Raw genomic sequence first — 21,340 nt, 5'->3', positions numbered from 1 at the left:
TTAGTGGTCATGAACTCCTTTAGTTTTTGTTTCTCTGGGAAACTCTTCATCTCGCCTTCTATTCTGAGTGACAGACTTGCTGGATAAAGAATTCTTGGCTGTGTATTTTTCCCATTCAGCACACTGAATATTTCCTGCCACTCTCTTCTGGCCTGTCTTGTTTTTGTGGACAGATCTGCTGCAAGCTTGATCTGATTCCCCTTGTAGGTTAAGGACTTTTTTCCCTTTGCTGCTTTCAGGATTCTTTCCTTGTTTGTGTATTTTGTGAATTGAACTATGATATGCCTTGGCGATGGTCAGTTTTTGTTGAATTTAGTGAGAGTCTCTGTGTTTCTTGGATTTTGATATCTGTGTATTTCCCCAGATTAAGGAAGTTTCCAGCTACAATTTGTTCAAATAAATCCTCTGCCCTTCTTTCTCTCTCTTCATCTTCTGGGACTCCTATGATACAAATGTTATTACATTTTAATAAGCCACTGAGTTCCCTAAGTCTACCTTTGTGGTCCATTACCTTTCTTTCCCTCTTCTTTTCAGCTTCATTATTTTCCATAATTTTATCTTCTTTTTTTTTTTAAAGATTTTATTTATTTATTTGAGAGAGAGAATGAGAGACAGAGAGAGCATGAGAGTGGGGAGGGTCAGAGGGAGAAGCAGACTCCCTGCTGAGCAGGGAGCCAGATGCGGGACTCGATCCCGGGACTCCAGGATCATGACCTGAGCCGAAGGCAGTCGCTTAACCAACTGAGCCACCCAGGCGCCCCCATAATTTTATCTTCTATATCACTGATTCATGCCTCTGTTTCGTCCATCTTTGTTTTTATGGTCTCCACTTGGGATTGCATCTCGTTTATAGCATTTTAAATCTTGGCCCTGACTAGATTTTAATTCTTTTATCTCTGCACTAAGGGATTCCCTGGTATCTTCTATGATTTTTACAAGCCCAGCTAGTATCCTTATAATTGTTGTTTTTTTTTTTTTAATTTTTTAAAGATTTTATTTATTTATTTATTTTTAGAGGGTGGGGAGGGGCAGAGGGAGGGAATCTCAAGCAGACTCCTGAGTGTGGAGCCCAATGCAGGGCTCAATCTCATGACCCTGAGATCATGACTTGAGCTGAAACCAAGAGTCAGACACTTTATCAACTGAGCCACCCAGGTGCCCTGATAATCATTATTTTAAATTCTAGTTCAGCCATCTTACTTATATCTGTACTGATTAAATACCTGGCTGTGAGTTCTACTTCCCATTCTTTCTTTTGTGGAGAATGTCTCCATCTTGTCATTTTGTCCAGAAAAGAAAAGAAGAAAGAAAAAACAAACAAAACAAAACAACCCAAAAAACAAAATACTAGATCCTTGGTGTGTTTTGATCTGCTTGTTAAAAGAATCTAGACTCCCCACAAGTAAGTAAGTAAGTAAATAAATAAATGTAAAAAACCCACTATATAAATATATGTGTGTATATATATACATATATAGTACATATATTTTAAATATTCATAATAAAAATTAAATTTAAATATTCATGATAAAAATTTAAAAAGGAATTTTTTTTTTAAGATTTTTATTTATTTATTTAACAGAGATAGAGAGAGAGCACAGGTAGGCAGAGCAGCAGGCAGAGGGACAGGGAGAAGCAGGCTCTCTGCCAAGCAGGGAGCCCAATACGGGGTTCGATCCCAGGACCCTGTGATCATGACCTGAGCAAGGCAGCCACTTCACTGACTGAAGCACCCAGGCGCCCCTAAAAAAGGAATTTAAAAAATAAGAAAATAAATGAAAAAGTAAATGAAAAAATAAAGAATAAAAGTAAAATGCCAAGTAGGTCATATTTTCCTCTAGAGCTGAAGATTTGGAGAACTCTACGATCAGTAAACTTGGTGTGAGTGCGTTTACACTGGTCTTCTGGGGGAGGGGCCTGTTGCTCTGATTCTCAGGTGGACTTGCCCTAGAAGAAATGTGCCTCCCTTACGCGCAGGGGCAGGACTTAGTATAAGTGGCTCCAGCTTCCACCAGGTGGCACTGTTTTGCTCCCTGAAATCTTTCCGCACTGACGGGCAGGATGAATATGGTGGCGCCCTGTTCTCTAGCCCTGGAGTTGAAAGTTCATTACCCCCACTCTTCAGTGAGCCCTCACAAAAGAGCAATCAATCACTCTTGTATCCCCAGTTTCTGTTAGAACCCTGCATTCACCCTGCCTGTGCCCAAACATTTTTTTAAACTTTTTTTTATTATTATGTTATGTTAATCACCATACATCATTAGTTTTTTTTTAATTTTATGATGTTATATTAGTCACCATATAATACATCATTAGTTTTTGATGTAGTGATCCATGATCAATTGTTTTCATATAACACCCAGTGCTCCATGCAGTACTCGTCCTCCTTAATACCCATCAATGGGCTAACCAATACCCCCTCCCACCTCCCCTCTAAAACCCTGTTTGTTTCTCAAGTCCATAGTCTCTCATTGTTCATCTCTCCCTCCAATTCCACCTGCCCATTTTTCCCTTCCTTCTCTTAATGTACTCCATGTTATTCCTTATGTTCCACAAATAAGTGAAACCATATGATAATTGACTTTCTCTGCTTGACTTATTTCACTTAGCATAATCTCCTCCAGTCCCATCCATGTTTATGTAAAAGTTGGGTATTCATCCTTTCTGATGGCTGAGTAATATTCCATTGTATATATGGACCACATCTTCTTTATCCATTCATCTGTTGAAGGGCATCGCGGCTCTTTCCACAGTTTGGCTATTTCGGACATTGCTGCTATGAACATTGAGGTGCATATGGCCCTTCTTTTCACTACATCTGTGTCTTTGGGGTAAATACCCAGGAGTGCAATTGGTGGGTCATAGGGTAGCTCTATTTTTAAATTTTTGAGGCACCTCCACACTGTTTTCCAAAGTGGCTGTACAAACTTGCATTCCCACCAACAGTGTAAGAAGGTTCCCTTTTCTCCACAACCTCTCCAACATTTGTTGTTTCTTTCCCTGTCCATTTTTGCCATTCTAACTGGTGTAAGGTGGTATCTCAGCATGGTTTTGATTTGGATTTCCCTGATGGCTAATGATGATGAACATTTTTTCATGTGTCTGTTAGCCATTTGTATGTCTTCTTCAGAGAAGTGTCTGTTCATCTCTTCTGCCCATTTTTTGACTTGATTATTTGTTTTTTAGGTGTTGAGTTTGAGAAGTTCTTTATAGATTTTGGATACCAGTCCTTTATCTGTCGTGTCATTTGCAAATATCTTCTCCGATTCTGTGGGTTGCCTCTTTGTTTTGTTGACTGTTTTCTTTGCTGTGCAGAAGCTTTTTATCTTGATGAAGTCCCAAAAGTTCATTTTTGCTTTTGTTTCACTAGCTTTTAGAGATGTATCTTGAAAGAAGTTGCTGTGGGCGATGTCAAAGAGGTTACTGCCTATGTTCTCTTCTAAGATTTTGATGGATTCCTGTCTCACATTGAGGTCTTTCATCCACTTTGAGTTTATCTTTGTGAATGGTGTTAGAGAATGGTCGAGTTTCATTCTTCTGCATGTGGCTGTCCAATTTTCCCAGCACCATTTATTGAAGAGACTGTCTTTTTTCCATTGCATGTTTTTTCCTGCTTTGTCAAAGATTATTTGACCATAGAGTTGAGGGTCCATATCTGGGTTCTCTATTCTGTTCCATTGGTCTGTATGTCTGTTTTTGTGCCAGTACCATGCTGTCTTGGTGATCACAGCTTTGTAATATAGCTTGAAATCGGGCAACATGATGCCCCCAGCTTTGTTTTTCTTTTTGAACATTTCCTTGGTGATACGGGGTCTTTTCTGATTCCATACAAATTTTAGGATTGTTTGTTCCAGCACTTTGAAAAATGTCATTGGAATTTTGATCGGGATGGCATTGAAGGTATAGATTGCTCTGGGTAGCATAGACATTTTAACAATGTTTATTCTTCCGATCCATGAGCATGGAATATTTTTCCATCTTTTTGTGTCTTCTTCAGTTTCTTTCAGGAGTGTTTTGTAGTTCCTAGAGTATGGATCCTTTACCTCTTTGGTTAGGTTTATTCTGAGCTATCTTATGGTTTTTGGTGCTATTGTAAATGGAATCGTTTCTTTAATTTCTCTTTCTACAGTTGTGTTGTTAGTGTATAAGAAAGCAACTGATTTCTGTGCATTGATTTTGTATCCTGCCACATTACTGAATTGCTGGATGAGTTCTAGTAATTTGGGGGTGGAATCTTTTGGGTTTTCCACATAAAGTATCATGTCGTCTACGAAAAGAGAGAGTTTGACTTCTTCTTTGCCAATTTGAATACCTTTTATTTCTTTTTGTTGTCTGATTGCTGTTGCTAGGACTTCTAGAACTATGTTGAACAACAGTGGTGAGAGTGGGCACCCTTGACGTGTTCCTGATCTTAAGGGAAAGGCTCTCAGCTTTTCCCCATTGAGGATGATATTTGCTGTGGGTTTTTCATAGATGGATTTTATGAGCTTGAGGAATATTCCCTCTATCCCTATACTCTGGAGAGTTTTAATCAGGAAAGGATGTTGTATTTTGTCAAATGCTTTTTCTGCATCAATCGAGAGGACCATATGGTTCTTCTCCCTCCTCTTATTAATGTGTTCTATCACATTGATTGATTTGCGAATGTTGAACCACCCTTGCATCCCAGGGGTAAATCCCACTTGGTCGTGGTGGATGATCCTTTTAATGGATTGTTGGATCCTATTAGCTAGGATTTTGTTGAGGATTTTGGAATCCATATTCATCAGGGATATCAGTCTGAAATTCTCCTTTTTGATGGGGTCTTTGCCTGGTTTGGGGATTAAGGTAATGCTGGCCTCATAGAATGAGTTTGGAAGTTTTCCTTCTGTTTCTATTTTTTGAAACAGCTTCAGTAGAATAGATATTATTTCTTCTTTGAATGTTTGGTAGAATTCCCCAGGGAATCCATCAGGCCCTGGACTCCTGTTTTTTGGGAGGTTTTTGATCCCTGCTTCAATCTCGTTACTGGTTATTGGCCTATTCAGGTTGTCAATTTCTTCCTGTTTCAGTCTTGGCAGCTTATAGTTTCCAGGAAGGCCTCCATTTCATCCAGATTACCCAGTTTATTGGCATATAGTTGTTGATAATAATTTCTAATAATTTTTTCTATTTCCTTGGTGTTAGACGTGATCTCTCCCCTTTCATTCATAATTTTATTAAGTTGGGTCCTTTCTCTCTTCTTTTGGATAGGTCTGGCCAGTGGTTTATCAATCTTATTAATTCTTTCAAAGAACCAACTTCTAGTTTCATTGATCTGATCTACTGTGTTTCTGGTTTCTAATTCATTGATTTCTGCTCTAATTTTAATTATTTCTCTTTAATGCATGGCTTAGACATCGTTTGTTGCTTTTTCTCTAGTTCTTTAAGGTGTAGAGTTAGCTGGTGAATTCAGGATTTTTCTATTTTTTTGAGTGAGGCTTGGATGGCTATGTATTTCCCACTTAGGACCGCCTTTGCAGTATCTCATAGGTTTTGGACCGATGTGATTTCGTTCTCATTGATTTCCATGAATTGTTTTAAGTTCTTCTTTGATTTCCTGGTTGAGCCAAACATTCTTGAGCAGAGTGATCTTTAGCTTCCAAGTGTTTGAATTTCTGCCAAATTTTTTCTTGTGATTGAGTTCCAGTTTTAGAGCATTGTGGTCTGAGAATATGCAGGGAATAATCTCAATCTTTTGGTATCAGTTGAGACCTGATTTGTGACCCAATATATGGTCTATTCTGGAGGAAGTTCCATGTGCGCTCGAGAAGAATGAGTATTCTGTTGATTTAGGTTGGAATGTTCTATAAATATCTATGAGGTCCATCTGGTCCAATGTATCATTCAAAGCTCTTGTTTCCTTGTTCATTTTCTGCTTAGATGATCTGTCCATTGCTGAGAGTGGAGTATTGAGGTCTCCTACAATTAACGTATTGTTATCAATATGACTCTTTATTTTGGTTAACAGTTGGCTTATATAGATGGCTGCTCCCATGTTGGGGGCATAGATATTTACAATTGTTAGATCTTCTTGTTGGATAGACCCTTCAAGAATGATATAGTGTCCTTCTGTGTCTCTAATTACAGACTTTAGTTTAAAATGTAATTTGTCTGATATAAGAATTGCTACCCCAGCTTTCTTTTGAGGTCCGCTGGCATGGAAGATGGATCTCCATCCCTTCACTTTCAGTCTGGATGTATCTTTAGGTTCAAAATGAGTCTCTTGCAGACAGCATATGGATGGGTCCTGTCTTTTTATCCAGTCTGCAACCCTGTGCCGTTTTATGGGAGCGTTTAGGCCATTCACGTTGAGAGTGATTATTGAACGATATGAATTAATTGTCATCATGTTGCCTGTGAAGACATTGTTTTTATAGATTGTCCCTGTAAATTTCTATTGTAGATCACTCTTGGGGTCTTTCTCCTTTTATAGAACCCCCCTTAATATTTCTTGCAGGGCCAGCTTAGTGGTCACATATACTTTCAACTTCTGCCAGTCTTGGAAGCTCTGCATCTCTCCATCCATTCTAAATGAAAGCCTTGCCGGATAAAGTATTCTTGCCTGCATGTTCTTCTCATTTAGTACCCTGAATATGTCTTGCCAGGCCTTTCTGGCTTGCCAAGTCTCTGTGGATAGGTCTGACGTTATTCTGATGTTCCTCCCTCGTACATAAGGAATCTCTTCCCCCTAACTGCCCTTAAGATGGTTTCCTTGGTTCTAAGATTTGCAAGTTTTATTATTACATGCCAGGGTGTTGGCCTGTTTTCCTTAATCTTAGGAGGGGTCCTCTCTGCCTCTAGGACTCGAAAGTTTGTTTCATTCCCCAGATTAGGGAAGTTCTCAGCTACGATTTGCTCAAATACATCTTCTAGCCCTCTCTCTCTCTCCACTCCCTTTGGGATTCCAATGATTCTGACATTGGAACGCCTCATGGTGTCACTTATTTCTCTGATTCTATTTTCATGGATTCTGAGTTGTTTTTCCCTGGCCTCCTCTTTTCCCATTTATCTATTATACTGTCTTCCAGATCGCTTATTCTCTCTTCTGTCTCAGTTACCCTAGCTGTTAGATTATCTAGATTGGATTGGATCTCATTGATACCATTTTTAAGTTCTGCCAATTCCCCTTTTATTTCTGCCCTTAGAGACTCTATGTTGCCATTAATTGATTTCTCCATTCTAGCCATTGTCTTCACAATTGCTAGCCTGAATTCCACCTCCGACATCTTGGTTATATCTGCATCCATTTGTAAATCTGCAGCATAAGTCATAATCTCTGAGTCTTTTCTGTTTTAGGGGCTCCTCCTCCTAGTCATTCTGTTGATTGACCAGAACCCAAGCAAGATGCACCTGTTTTCTTGGGACCTTAGGGTTGCTGGCCTCTTGTTTTCCCAGCCTGTCTTCTGCAGGAGGTGCCTGCCGCGCTGTTACTCAGGCAACCCTGTTTGGGCGGAGTTGCCCTGCGCCCCTGTGGCGGGGGATGGGCTCATTGGGAATCAGTCTTTGGAACTTTTGTTCTCTGGCGCCTTTCCCTGGTGGCTTTCCACATCTCTTCCGCGAGTCAGAGCAGAAGAATCTGTTTCCAACCCTCTGCCTCATAGCAGAGAGACCTCAGTCTGTTCTTCAGTGAGCTCTCCAGGCCACACTGTCTCCATTTCTGTCCGTGCTGCTGTAAACTGCAGCGTCCTGGGTTGTGCACCCCTCTGCAGCGTTCCCAGTCCTGCCTCCAGGTCGGGGCACGTCTCTGCCCTTTATGCTTCTAAAACCACCAGCTGCTCCCAGTTCGTGCATGCCTGCACACGCGCGACTCCGCCGCTTGGGGTCCTGTCCTGGGGACTGCAGTTTGCGTGTGCGTGACTCTGCGGGCTCGGGGTTTCCACCCCAGAGGTTGCAGTTCACCGGCGGACGGGGTTTCCATCTCGGAGGCTGCGGTTCGAGTGCGCGCGACCGTCGCTCCGGGTTTCTGTCCGGGAGGCTGCGGTTCGCGTGCACGCAACCCCGCTGGTCTGGTCCTCCAACCCGGGGGCTGCCCTAAAGTCCTTTCCCAATGCTACCGGTCTGCGAGTCTGTGCCCATCCACAGTGCGCGAGGCTGTCACTCACCGGCAGTGTAGGATCCCCACGTCCAGGCACCCTCCTGCTGTCATTTATCCTCCGATATCTGCCTGCAGAATCACGGCTCTCCACTTCACACCTCAAAACCAACCGCCTGCGATATTCTGTTTGTAGAGATCCAGATCTTCTTACATCTCAGGCTGGTTTCGTGGGTGCTCAGAGTGGTCTGGTAGATATCCAGCTCAATTCCGGAACCAGTTGAAATAGGGTCCCCTACTCCTCGGCCATCTTTCCCCCTCCAGCCACATCATTAGTTTTTAATGTAGTGTTCCATGATTCATTGTTTGTGCATAACACCCAGTGCACCATGCAGAACGTGCCCTCCTTAATACCCATCACCAGGTTAACCCATCCTCCCACGCTCCTCCCCTCTAGAACCCTCAGTTTGTTTTTCAGAGTCCATAGTCTCTCATGGTTCGTCTCCCCCTCTGATGAGCCCGCCTTCATTCTTCCCCTCTTACTATCTTCTTCCTTTTTTTTTTTTTAACATATAATGTATAATTTTTTCAGAGGTACATGTCTGTGATCCAACAGTCCTACACAATTCACAGCGCTCACCATAGCACATACCCTCCCCAATGTCCATCACCCAGCCATCCCATCCCTCCCACCCCCACCACTCCAGCAACACTCAGTTTCCTGAGATCAAGAATTCCTCATATCAGTGAGGTCATATGATACATGTCTTTCTCTGATTGACTTATTTCACTCAGCATAATACCCTCCAGTTGCATCCACGTCATTGCAAATGGCAAGATTTCATTCCTTTTGATGGCTGCATAATATTCCATTGTATACATATACCACATCTTGTTTATCCATTCATCTGTCGATGGACATCTTGGCTCTTTCCAGTTTGGCTATCATGGACATTACTGCTATAAACATCGGGGTACATGTACCCCTTCAGATCACTACATTTGTATCTTTGAGGTAAATACCCAGTAGTGCAATTGCCAGATCATATGGTAGCTCTATTTTCAACTTTTTAAGGAACCTCCATACTGTTTTCCAGAGTGGCTGCACCAGCTTGCATTCCCACCAACAGTGTAGGAGGGTTCCCCTTTCTCCACATCCTCACCAACATCTGTCATTTCCTGACTTGTTAATTTTAGCCATTCTGACTGGTGTGAGGTGATATCTCTTTGAGGTTTTGATTTGGATTTCCCTGATACCGAGTGATGCTGAGCACTTTTTCATGTGTCTGTTGGCCATTTGGATGTCTTCTGTGGAAAAATGTCTGTTCATGTCTTCTGCCCATTTCTTGATTGGATCATTTGTTCTTTGGGTGCTGACTTTCATGAGTTCTTTATAGATTTTGGATACTAACCCTTTATCTGATATGTCATTTACAAATATCTTCTCCCATTCTGTTGGGTGTCTTTTGGCTTTGTTGACTGTTTCTTTTGCTGTGCAAAAGCTTTTTATCTTGATGAAGTTCCCCAATAGTTCATTTTTGCCCTTGCTTCCCTTGCCTTTGGTAATGTTTCTAGGAAGAAGTTGCTGTGGCTGAGGTCGAAGAGGTTGCTGCCTGTGTTCTCCTTTAGGATATTGATGGACTCCTGTCTCACATTGAGGTCTTTCAACCATTTGAGTCTATTTTGTGTGTCCAGTTTCATTCTTCTGCATGTGGCTGTCCAATTTTCCCAACACCATTTGTTGAAGAGACTGTCTTTTTTCCATTGGACATTCCTTCCTGCTTTGTCAAAGATTAGTTGACCATAGAGTTAAGGGTCCATTTCTGGGCTCTCTATTCTGTTCCATTGATCTATGTGTCTGTCTTTATACCACTACCATACTGTCTTGAGGATGACAGCTATGTAATAGAGCTGGAAGTCCAGCATTGTGATGCCACCAGTTTTGCTTTTCTTTTTCAACATTCCTCTGGCTATTCGGGGTCTTTTCTGGTTCCATACAAATTTTAGGATTATTTGTTCCATTTCTTTGAAAAAAGTGGATGGTATTTTGATGGGGATTGCATTGAATGTGTAGATTGCTCTAGGTAGCATTGACATCTTCACAACATTTGTTCTTCCAATCCATGAGCATGGAATCTTTTTCCATTTCTTTGTGTCTTCTTCAATTTCTTTCATGAGTATTCTATAGTTTTCTGAGTACAGATCCTTTGCCTCTTTGGTTAGATTTATTCCTCGGTATCTTATGGTTTTGGGTGCAATTGTAAATGGGATCGACTCCTTAATTTCTCTTTCTTCTGTCTTGTTGTTGGTGTATAGGAATGCCACTGATTTCTGTGCACTGATTTTATATCCTGCCACTTTACTGAATTCCTGTATGAGTTCTAGCAGTTTTGGGGTGGAGTCTTTTGGGTTTTCCACATAAAGTACTATATCATTTGCAAAGAGTGAGAGTTTGACTTCTTTTTTGCCAATTTGGATGCCTTTGATTTCTTTTTGTTGTCTGATTGCTGTGGCTAGGACTTCTAATACTATGTTGAATAGCAGTAGTCATAGTGGACATCCCTGCCATGTTCCTGACCTTAGGGGGAGAGCTCTCAGTTTTTCCCCATTGAGAATGATATTTGCTGTGGGTTTTTCATAGATGGCTTTTTAGATACTGAGGTATGTACCATCAATCCCTATACTCTGAAGAGTTTTGATCAAGAAAGAGTGCTGTACTTTGTCAAATGCTTTTTTGCATCTATTGAGAGGATCGTATGGTTCCTGTTCTTTCTTTTATTAATGTATTGTATCACATTGATTGATTTGCAGATGTTGAACCAACCTTGCAGCCCAGGGATAAATCCCACTTGGTTGTGGGATTTTTTGCATCCATGTTCATCAAGGATATTGGTCTGTAATTCTCCTTTTTGATGGGGTCTTGGTGTGGTTTGGGGATCAAGGTAATGGTGTCCTCATAAAACGAGTTTGGAAGCTTTACTTCCATTTCTATTTTTTGCATCAGTTTCAGAAGAATAGGTATTAATTCCTCTTTAAATGTTTGGTAGAAATCCCCTGGGAAGCCATCTGGCCCTGGGCTTTTATTTGTTGGGAGATTTTTGATGACTACTTCAATTTCCTTAGTGGTTATAGGTCTGTTCAGGTTTTCTATTTCTTCCTGGTTCAGTTTTGGTAGTTGATACATCTTTAGGAATGCATCCATTTCTTCCAGGTTATCTAATTGGCTGGCATATAGTTGCTCATAATATGTTCTTATAATTGATTTTATTTCTTTGGTGTTGGTTGTGATCTCTCCTCTTTCATTCATGATTTTATTTATTTGGGTCCTTTCTCTTTTCTTTTTGATAAGTCTGGCCAGGGGTTTATCCATCTTGTTCATTGTTTCAAAGAACCAGCTCCTAGTTTTGTTGATCTGTTCTACTGTTGTTTTGGTTTCTATTTCATTGATTTCTGCTCTAATCTTTACTACTTCTCTTCTCCTGCTGGGTTTAGGCTTTATTTCCTATTCCTTCTCCAGCTCCTTTAGGTGTAAGGTTAGGTTGTGTAACTGAGACCTTTCTTGTTTCTTGAGAAAGGCTTGTATTGCTATATACTTTCCTCTTAGGACTGCCTTTGCTGCATCCCAAAGATTTTGGACATTTGCATTATCATTTTCATTTCTTTCCATGAATTTTTAAAATTCTTATTTAATTTCCTGGTTGACCCATTCATTCTTTAGTAGGATACTCTTTAGCCTCCATGTACTTGAGTTCCTTCCAAATTTCCCCTGTGATTGAGTTCTAGCTTCAAAGCATTGTGGTCTGAAAATAGGCAGGGCATGATTCCAATCTTTTGGTACCAGTTGAGGCCTGATTTGTGGCCTAGGATGTGATCTATTCTGTAGAATGTTCCATGGGCACTAGAGAAGAATGGGTATTCCGTTGCTTTGGGATGGAATGTTCTGAATATATCTGTGAAGTCCATTTGGTTCAGTGTGTCATTTAAAGTCTTTATTTCCTTGTTGATCTTGTGCTTAGATGATCTGTCCATTTCAGTGAAAGGGGTGTGAAAGTCCCCCACAATTATTGTATTGTTGTCAATGTGTTTCTTTGCTTTTGTTATTAATTAGCTTATATAAGTGGCTGTTCCCATGTTAGGGGCATAGATATTTACAATTGTTAGATCTTCTTGTTGGATAGACCCTTTAAGTAGGCTGTAGTGTCCTTCCTCATCTCTTATTATAGTCTTTGGTTTAAAATCTAATTTGTCTGATATAAGGATTGCCACCCCAGCTTTCTTTTGGTGTCCATTAGCATGGTAAATGGTTTTTCACCCTCTCACTTTCAATCTGGGGGTGTCTTTGGGTCTAAAATGAGTCTCTTGCAGACAGCATATCAATGGGTCTTGTTTTTTTTTCCAATCTGATACCCTGTGTCTTTTGATTGGGGCATTTAGCCCATTTACATTCAGGGTAACTATTGAAAGATAGGAATTTAGTGCCATTGTATTGCCTGTAAGGTGACTGTTAGTGTATATTGTCTGTGTTCCTTTCTGGTCTATGTTGCTTTTAGGCTCTCTCTTTGCTTAGAGGACCCCTTTCAATATTTCTTGTAGGGCTGGTTTCGTGTTTGCAAATTTCTTTAGTTTTTGTTTGTCCTGGAAGCTTTTCATCTCTCCTTCTATTTTCAAAGACAGTCTAGCTGGATATAGTATTCTTGGCTGCATATTCTTCTCATTTAGTGCTCTGAATAGATCATGCCAGTCCTTTCTGGCCTGTCATGTCTCTGTGGATAGGTTTGTTTCCCATCTAATGTTTCTACCATTGTAGGTTACAGATCTCCTCTCCCGAGCTTTCAGGATTTTCTCTTTTTCTCTGAGACTCGTACGTTTTACTATTAGATGTCAGGGTGTTTATTTATTTTTATTGATTTTGAGGTGGGTTCTCTGTGCCTCCTGGATTTTGATGCCTGTTTCCTTCCCCAAATTAGGGAAGTTCTCTGCTATAATTTGCTCTAATATACCTTCTGCCCCTCTCTCTCTTTCTTCTTATTCTGGGATCCCAATTATTCTAATGTTGTTTCATCTTACGGTATTGCTTATCTCTCGAATTCTGTCCTCCTGATCCAGTAGTTGTTTATCTCTTTTTCTCAGCTTCTGTATTTTCCATCATTTGGTCTATATCACTGATTCTATCTTCCGCCTCATTTATCCGAGCAGTTAGAGCCTCCATTTTTTATTGTACCTCATTAATAGGCTTTTTGATTTTGACTTGGTTAGATATTAGTTATTTTATTTCTCCAGAAAGTGTTTCTCTAATAACTCCCATGTTTTTTTCAATCCCAGCTAGTATCTTTAAAATTATCATTCTGAACTCTAGTTCCGACATCTTACTGATGTCTGTATTGATTAGGTCCCGGTACTGCCTCTTGTTCTTTTTGCTGAGGTGATTTTTTTGCATCTTGTCATTTTGTCCAGAGGAGAATAGATGAATGAGAGAACAAAATCATAACAAGGTAACAACATCCCCAGAAAATATACACTAAACAAATCTGAAAAGACCTGACACCAGGGGAAAAGAAAGGGAAAGAAAGAAAAAAGAAAAAGATAAAAACAATCAAACAAAAACAAAACAGAACAAAACAAAACAGAATATGGTCAAATATGATCAGACTGGTGCATAGATCAGTGCTACACACTAGATTTTGGGTGTATTTTGGTCTGTTAGAAGAAAGTGCCTCCCAAAATTTTAAAGAAAGAAAAACTTATATATGTACAAAAATAATGGTTAATATGATGAAGGGATGGAATATGACTGTAAAGATGAAAATTATAAAAGATTTCATAAAAGGAATTGATAATAGAAGAAGTTGGTTGAAAAAAGAAAAAAGAGGATTTTAAAAAAAAAGGGAGAGAATGTGATCAGGCAGGAGAGTAGAACAGAGCCATACACTAGAGATTTAGGGTATATTTTGATCTGTTAGAAGAAACTGTATCCCAAAATTTTAAAGAGAGAACACCTTACATTTATATACCAAAGATAAGGGTAACTACTATGAAGGGATAGAATATGATTCTAAAAATGAAAAATAAAAAATATTTTTTTTAAAAAAGAGATTGATAAGATGTTGGTTGAAAAAGGGAAAAAGAAAAATAAAAAAAAAAAGACAGTTAAAAAAATTAACTTTGAAAGACTAAAGAATAATGGGGAAAAAGCCATGATTTCTATGTGCAGTATTCCCCTAGCGCTGGAGTTCTGCTGTTCACATTGATCAGTAAACTTGGTCTTGGCTGGCTGTTCTTGCTGATCTTCTGGGGGAGGAGCCTGTTGCCATGGTTCCCAAATGTCTTTGCCAGAGGTGGAATTGCCCCGCCCTTGCCGGGTCCAGGCTAAGTAATCTGCTCGAGTTTGCTCTGCTCGGGCTTGCTCTTGGGAGTTTTTGTTCCCTCAAGCTTTCTGTAGAGCTTTGGACGACGAGAGAGAAAATGGCGTCCGCCCAATCTCCGCCTCGGAGGAGCCGAGAACTCGGGGCCTCACTCCTCAGTGAGCCCCCAGAGAAAAGCAGTCACTGCTGCCTCCCTGGTCTCCCGCTGCACTCCGTGCTCACCTGGCCTGAGACCTAGTGTTTCTATCTCTGGCACACGACCCTGTGTGGAGTCTCCAAACCCAGCAGATCCCTGCGGTGCACTCCCGCGCGGCTCCTCCCGGGGGAGGAAGGTGAGTCTCCTCCGATCTGCCGCTTGTTGGGTCCCTGCTGGAGGAGCAGTGGCCCGACGGTGCCGCGGATCACGGTTTAGGGCAACCCCGAGCTGAAAGCCCGCACCTCGGCTCCGTCTCTGCAGCTGGCTTCCCCGCTTTGATACCTGGGAGCTTTGCTGCACTCAGGCACCCCCAGTCTTTCTGTGACCCCAAGGGTCTTGAGACCACGTTGTCCCATGGGGGTTCCACCCCCAGCTTAGCCACCGGAGCGACGTCCCTCAGCAGAGCCGACTTCTAAAAGTTCCGATTTTGTGCTCCGTGGCTCTATCACTTGCCAGAAGCGGCCAATGGAGGCCCCCTCCCCTGCCGTCTATCCTCCCGAATATCGCCTCGGATTCACTTCTCCGCACGTCCTACCTTCCAGAAAGTGGTCGCTTTTCTGTTCAGAGAGTTGTTGCTATTCTTTTCTTCGATCTCCTGTTGAGTTTGTAGGTGTTCAGAATGGTTTGATCCCTGTCCAGCTGAATTCCTGAGACCAGACGAAATCCAGGTCTCCTACTCCTCCACCATCTTGCTCCTCACCCCCCCAAACTTTTTTTTTATCTTAGGTGCGTAACTGTGTTTCAAAACTCCCAACTTTTAGGGACTCCTGTGGGGCAGACCTGCTCTGTTCCTCTAGGGGAGGGTCTCATCAGGCTTTTGCCATTCGCTGGGCCCATCCCAGGGAAGCAGTCACATGAGCATTCAGTGGTTAGCAGTTTAGGGCAAAACAGAGCAGAAAGTCAACACCAACACTCACTGTTCTCAGCCGGCTTCCCTGCTTCTATGTCTGGGAAGAGTGCAGTACTTAGGTACCAGTTGTTCTTCTTGTGACCCAGTGGATCCTGAGATCATGGTGTCATCCCTGAGTGACCTCCCACTTCACCATCTGAGCACCTTTAAGCCAGGCACATTCCCCTTTGTAGCAGACTACAAAAGTTCAGTTTTTGCACTCCTCTGCTTTAGTACTTTGTGGTAGCCTCCATAAGCAGGCTCCCTCTCTGCCATTCTACCCACAGGTATATCTCCCCCAATTCAACTCCCTGCACCTCCTACCTTCCAAAAGATGGTCACTTTTCTACTTAGGCTTGCAGGTTTTGTTCTTTTAGGCCTCTGATTGATTTCTTGGGTGTTCAGAATAATTTGATAACTATTTAGCTGTGTTTGAGGGATGGAACAACCTTAGGGTTCCCCTAATCCTCTGCTATCTTAACTCCTCCTCCTCTGTCAGTTTTTTAAAACATAAGACTGTTTTCAGCTTTATTGATGTATAATTGACAAATGAAATTGTAAGATATTTAAAGTTTAAAATGTTATGACTTTATATATATATGTTGTGTAAGGATTCCCCCCATTTAGTTAACTAACACATCCATCCCCTCACATATTTACCCTTCTCTTTTTTAAACCTCTTTTTTTGTCAGAACATTTAAGTTCTACTCTCAGCAAATTTTACTTGTATAATAGTGTTATCAACTATAGTCACCATGTTATACATTACATCCTCAGACCTTATTCATATTAACTCAAAGTTTGTACCCTTTTACCAACATCTCCCCATTCTCCCACTCTCTAGCGCCTGGTAACCACCATTCTAGTATCATTTCTGTGAGTTCATTTTCTTAAGAATACACTGTAAGTGATATCATATGATATTTGCTTTGTCTGATTTATTTCACTTAGCATAATGCCCTCAAGGTTTATCCATGTTGTCACAAATGGCAAGATGTCCATCCTTTTTGTGGCCAAATAATTCTCCATTATATAGATGATATAGACTTAGATATAGATGATATAGATAGATATAGATATATTTTTCCCATACCACTACAAATAATTCTCCACATATATCTTTGATATCTTCTTTATTCATTCAACTGTTGACAGATATGTAGATTGTCTCCATATCTTGGCTCTTGTGAATAATTCTGCAATGAACATGAATGTGTAGATATTTCTTTGAGATCCTGTTTCCATTTCCTTTGGATATATCCCCAAAAGTGGGATTGTTGGATCATATGGTAGTTCTATTTTTAATTTTCAAAGGAAACTCCATACTGTTTCCACAGTGGCTGAACCAATTTACATTACCATTACTAATGCAGAAGAGTTCCCTTTTCCCCACATCCTTACTTGTTATTTCTTGTCTTTTTGATGATAACCATTCTAACATGTGTGAGGCTATATCTCATTGGGATTTTGACTTGCATTTACCTGGTGATGAGTGATGTTGAGCACCTTTCATGTACCTGTTAGCCATCTATATGTCTTCTTTGGAAAAATGAGTTTATTTTTGGGCTTTGTTCTGTTCTATTGATGTATGTGTCCTGTTTTGGTGGGGAGGGTTTTGTTTGGTTTTATTTTTATTTTTGCTAATATATTCTTTTGAATACTACAGCTGTCTAATATAGTTTGAAATCAGGAACTGTGATGCTTCCAGCTTTGTTCTCTCTCAGGATTGCTTTAGCTATTTGGGATTTTTTTCTGATTCCATACAAATTATAGGATTGATTTTTTTTTTTCTGTTTTTGTGAAAAATGCCATTGGGATTTTTTTTTTTAAGATTTTATTTATTTGCGAGAGAGAGAATGAGAGACAGAGAGCATGAGAGGGAGGAGGGTCAGAGGGAGAAGCAGACTCCCTGCTGAGCAGGGGGCCCGATGTGGGACTCGATCCCGGGACTCCAGGATCATGACCTGAGCCGAAGGCAGTCGCTTAACCAACTGAGCCACCCAGGCACCCTGGGATTTTGATAGGGATTGTATTGAATCTATAGATTGTATTAGGTACTATGTACATTTTAACAACATTAACTTTTCTAATCCATGAGAATGGAATGTCTTTTTATTTATTTGTGCCTTAATTTCATTTATCAATGTCTTATAGTTTTCAATGTGTAGATATTTTATCCCCTTGGTTAAATTTATTTCTAAGTATTTATTCTTTTTGGTGATATTATAAATGGGATTGTTTTCTTAATTTCTCTTTCTGATCATTCATTGTTACTGTATGGAAATTACATCTGATTATTGCATATTGATTTTGTATCTTGCAACTTTACTGAATTTGTTTATTAGTTCTAACAGGTTTTTTTTTGGTGAAGTCTTTAGGGTTATCTATGTAATATTATGTCATCTGCAAATAGACATTTTTATTTCTACATTTATGATTTGGATGTCTTTTATTTCTTTTACTTGCTTACTGGCTCTGCTAGGACTCCTGGTACTATGTGGAATAAAAGTGGTGAGATTGGAGATCCTTATTTTGTTTCTTATATTAGAGAGAATGTTTTCAGCTTTTTACCATTGAGTATGATGTTAGCTGTAGGCTTGTCATATATGGGCTTTTATGTTGAGGTATGTTCCCTCTCTACCCAGTTTGTTGAGGCTTTTTATCATAAAAGGATGTTGAAGTTTGTAAATTGATTTTTTTTGCATCAATTGAGATGATCATATATTTTTTACCCTTCGTTTTTTTAAATGTAGTATATCATACTGATTTGAAGATATTGAACCATCCCCGCAACCCTTGGATAAATCCCACTTGATCATAGAGTATGACACTTTTAAAGTACCATTGAATTTGTTTTGCTAATATTTTGTTGAGGATTTTTGCATCTATGCTCAGCAGAGATATTGGCCTATAATTTTCTTTTCTTATAGTGTCCTTGACTGGCTTTGGTATCAGGGTAATGCTGGCCTAATAAAATGAGTGTAGAGTGTTTCCTCTTCTTTTATCTTTTGAAAGACTTTGAGAAGGATTGATATTAATTCTTCTTTAAATGTTTGGTATATCCACCAGTGAAGCCATCTGGTCCTGGACTTTTCTTTGTAGGCCGGTTTTTGATTACTGATGTACTCACCTTACTAGTAATAGGTTGGTTCAGATTTTCTATAACATCATGATTCATTCTTGGTAGGTTGTATGTTTCAAATAACTCATTCCATTTCTTCTATGTTGTTCAATTTGTTGTATTATAATTGTTCAGTAGTAGTCTGTTATGATTTTTTTTGTATTTTTGTGGTATCAGTTGTAATGTCTCCTCTTTCATTTCTAATTTTATTTATTAGAGTCCTCCTTGTTCTCTATAGGTTTAGCTAAAGATTTGTCTATTTTGTTTGTGTTTTCAAAAGTGTGTTTTCACTGATCTTTTCTATTGTCTTTGTAGTTCTAGTTCATTGACTTTCACTGTGATATTTGTTATTTCCTTTCTACTTCAGACTTAGTTTATCTTTTTTTTTTATAGTTTCTTGAAGTATAAAGTTAGGTTATTTATTCAAGATCTCTCTTTTTTCTCAGTGTAGGTGTTCATCTCTATAAACTTCCCTCTTAGCACTATTTTTGCTGCATTTCATAAGTTTTGATGTGTTGTATTTCCATTTCATTTGTCTCAAGATATTTTTTTTATTTCTCTTTTGATTTATTTTTGACCCATTAGTTTTTCAGGAAGATGTTGTTTAATTTCCACTTATTTCTGAATTTCCTTATTTTCTTTTTTGTGTTTGATTTCTAGTTTCACACCATTGTGGTTGCAAAAGATACTTGGAATGATTTCTATTTCTTCAATTTATTAAAACTTGTTTTGTGGCTTAACATATGAGCTATGCTGTAGAGTATTCCATGTGTGCCTGAGAAGAATGTGTATTCTGCTGCTATTGGATCAAATGTTCTATATATGTCTGTTAGGTCAATCTGGTCTAACATGTAATTTAAGTCCTATGTTAACTTATTGATTTTTTCGTCTGGATGATCTATCCATTGTTGAATGTAGGTATTGGAGTTTCCTACTATTATTGTATTGCTGTTCATTTCTCAGATCTGTTAATATTTGCCTTATACATTTAGATGCTCCTATGTTGGGTGTATATTTACTAATATATACCTTTTGATGAATTGACCTCTGTATCATTATATAATAACCAGTCTCTAGATATATCCTATATTAGAAATCAGACCCTACGGCAACAGCTTTTGAAATATTCAGATGGATCCCTTTCAGGGAATAATTGGGAGACAAGCATTTTTGCCTACTCCTTCTGCACTAAGTTCTGAGCAGTAGCCAGTTATAAACTCTTTTTTTTTGCAGCAGTCTTTTGGGACTTGTGAATGGAATCACCATTGGCTTTCAGAGCCAGAAAATCCAAGGATCCATTCCTTGTGGGGCAGTTCAAAAGCTGGGGCATAGATACATGTACAAACTCCTTCCAAGAAGATACTGGCAACCTTGTGTGGGCTATAGGGTGATGGCAGCAGAGGTGTCCATTTGTTTCCCAGTGTCTGGGGAGAATTGCAGCCAGCCCCTAGATGTGGGCTAAATTAGAATCCTTCAAGCAGCAGCTTTTAAAGCATGCAGGTTGAACCCTTCCAGGTAAAGATTGGAAGATGGGCAATTTTACCTGTTCTTCTGAATCCTGGGGGGATAACCATAGCAAGTACTCTCATTGGCTTTCAGAGTAGATAGTCTTGGGGGCAAGTCCCTCAAGTAGGAGTCTTAAGAGATTGAACATTAAATGTCAAGTCAAAACTTTTTGCTCTTCAAGGAGAAGCTGAGAGTTAGTGGTTCCCTCCTGATCCTGTGGGGCCATACTGGGAATAGTATTTATGGTGAGAGTGGGTCTCAACCTTTACTACACATTTCCATGTGGATATTTACTCATTTGCCCAATGTTCAGGAGTCACTAGTTGTATCTGGACTTCTTTCAGAGGGGCTTGTTACCTGTGTAGCTGCATATTCAGAGTGTCTATGGAAGGAGAGGAGTTTAGAGGCCTCCTGTGTCACCATCTTGGTTGGTCTTCTCAAATTTTGTTTGTTTGAGAAAAATCTTTATTTCTCCTTCACTTTTGAAGGCTAACTTTGTTGTAGATATCATTCTAGGTTTTTTTTTTCTTTTATCAGTTTAGATTTTTCACTTCACTCTTATCTTGCTCACATAGTTTCTGAAGAAAATTACACTATAATTCTCATCCTCTTCACTCTATAGGTGAGGTTTCTATTCTCACTCTGGTTTCTTTCAAGATTTTTTTCTTTGTATTTGTTTCTTCTGGAGTTTGAATATGATATTTTTTGATACAGAATTTTTGATATTTAGTCTGTTGGTGTTCCCTGAATTTCTGGAACTGTAGTTTGGTATCTTTCATTAAATTTTGAAATTTCTTGGCCATTATTACTTCACATGTTTTTTTTCTTTCTTCTTTTTCTGGTATTCCAAATATACTATCATACTTTTTGAATATGCCTCACAATTCTTGAATAATCTGTTCTTTCTTTTTTTTAAAGTTCATTTTGGAAATTTTATACAGACATATATTCAGATTCACTGATTTTTTTCCTCAGCTGTCTAGTCCACTGAAGATTCCATTTTTCATTTCTGCTACAATATTTTTTTTACTTCTAACATTTCTTTTTTCTTCTTTCTTAGAGTTTTCATCTTTCTGCTTACATTATTCATCTGTTCTTCCATGTTGTCTACTTTTCCACCTTAACATATTAATTAAATTTATTTTAAATACCCAGTCTGATAATTCCGCAATCTGTGTCATATCTGAGTCTAGTTCTGGTACTTACTTTGTCT

Source organism: Mirounga angustirostris, unplaced genomic scaffold, assembly GCF_029215605.1.
Source record: "Mirounga angustirostris isolate CCGP_5_RB_7025 unplaced genomic scaffold, mMirAng1.0.hap1 SCAF_6, whole genome shotgun sequence".
In the NCBI taxonomy this organism is placed as follows: Eukaryota; Metazoa; Chordata; class Mammalia; order Carnivora; family Phocidae; genus Mirounga; species Mirounga angustirostris.
The sequence above is the reverse complement of the archived record's forward strand: the minus strand, read 5'-3'. Positions refer to the sequence as shown.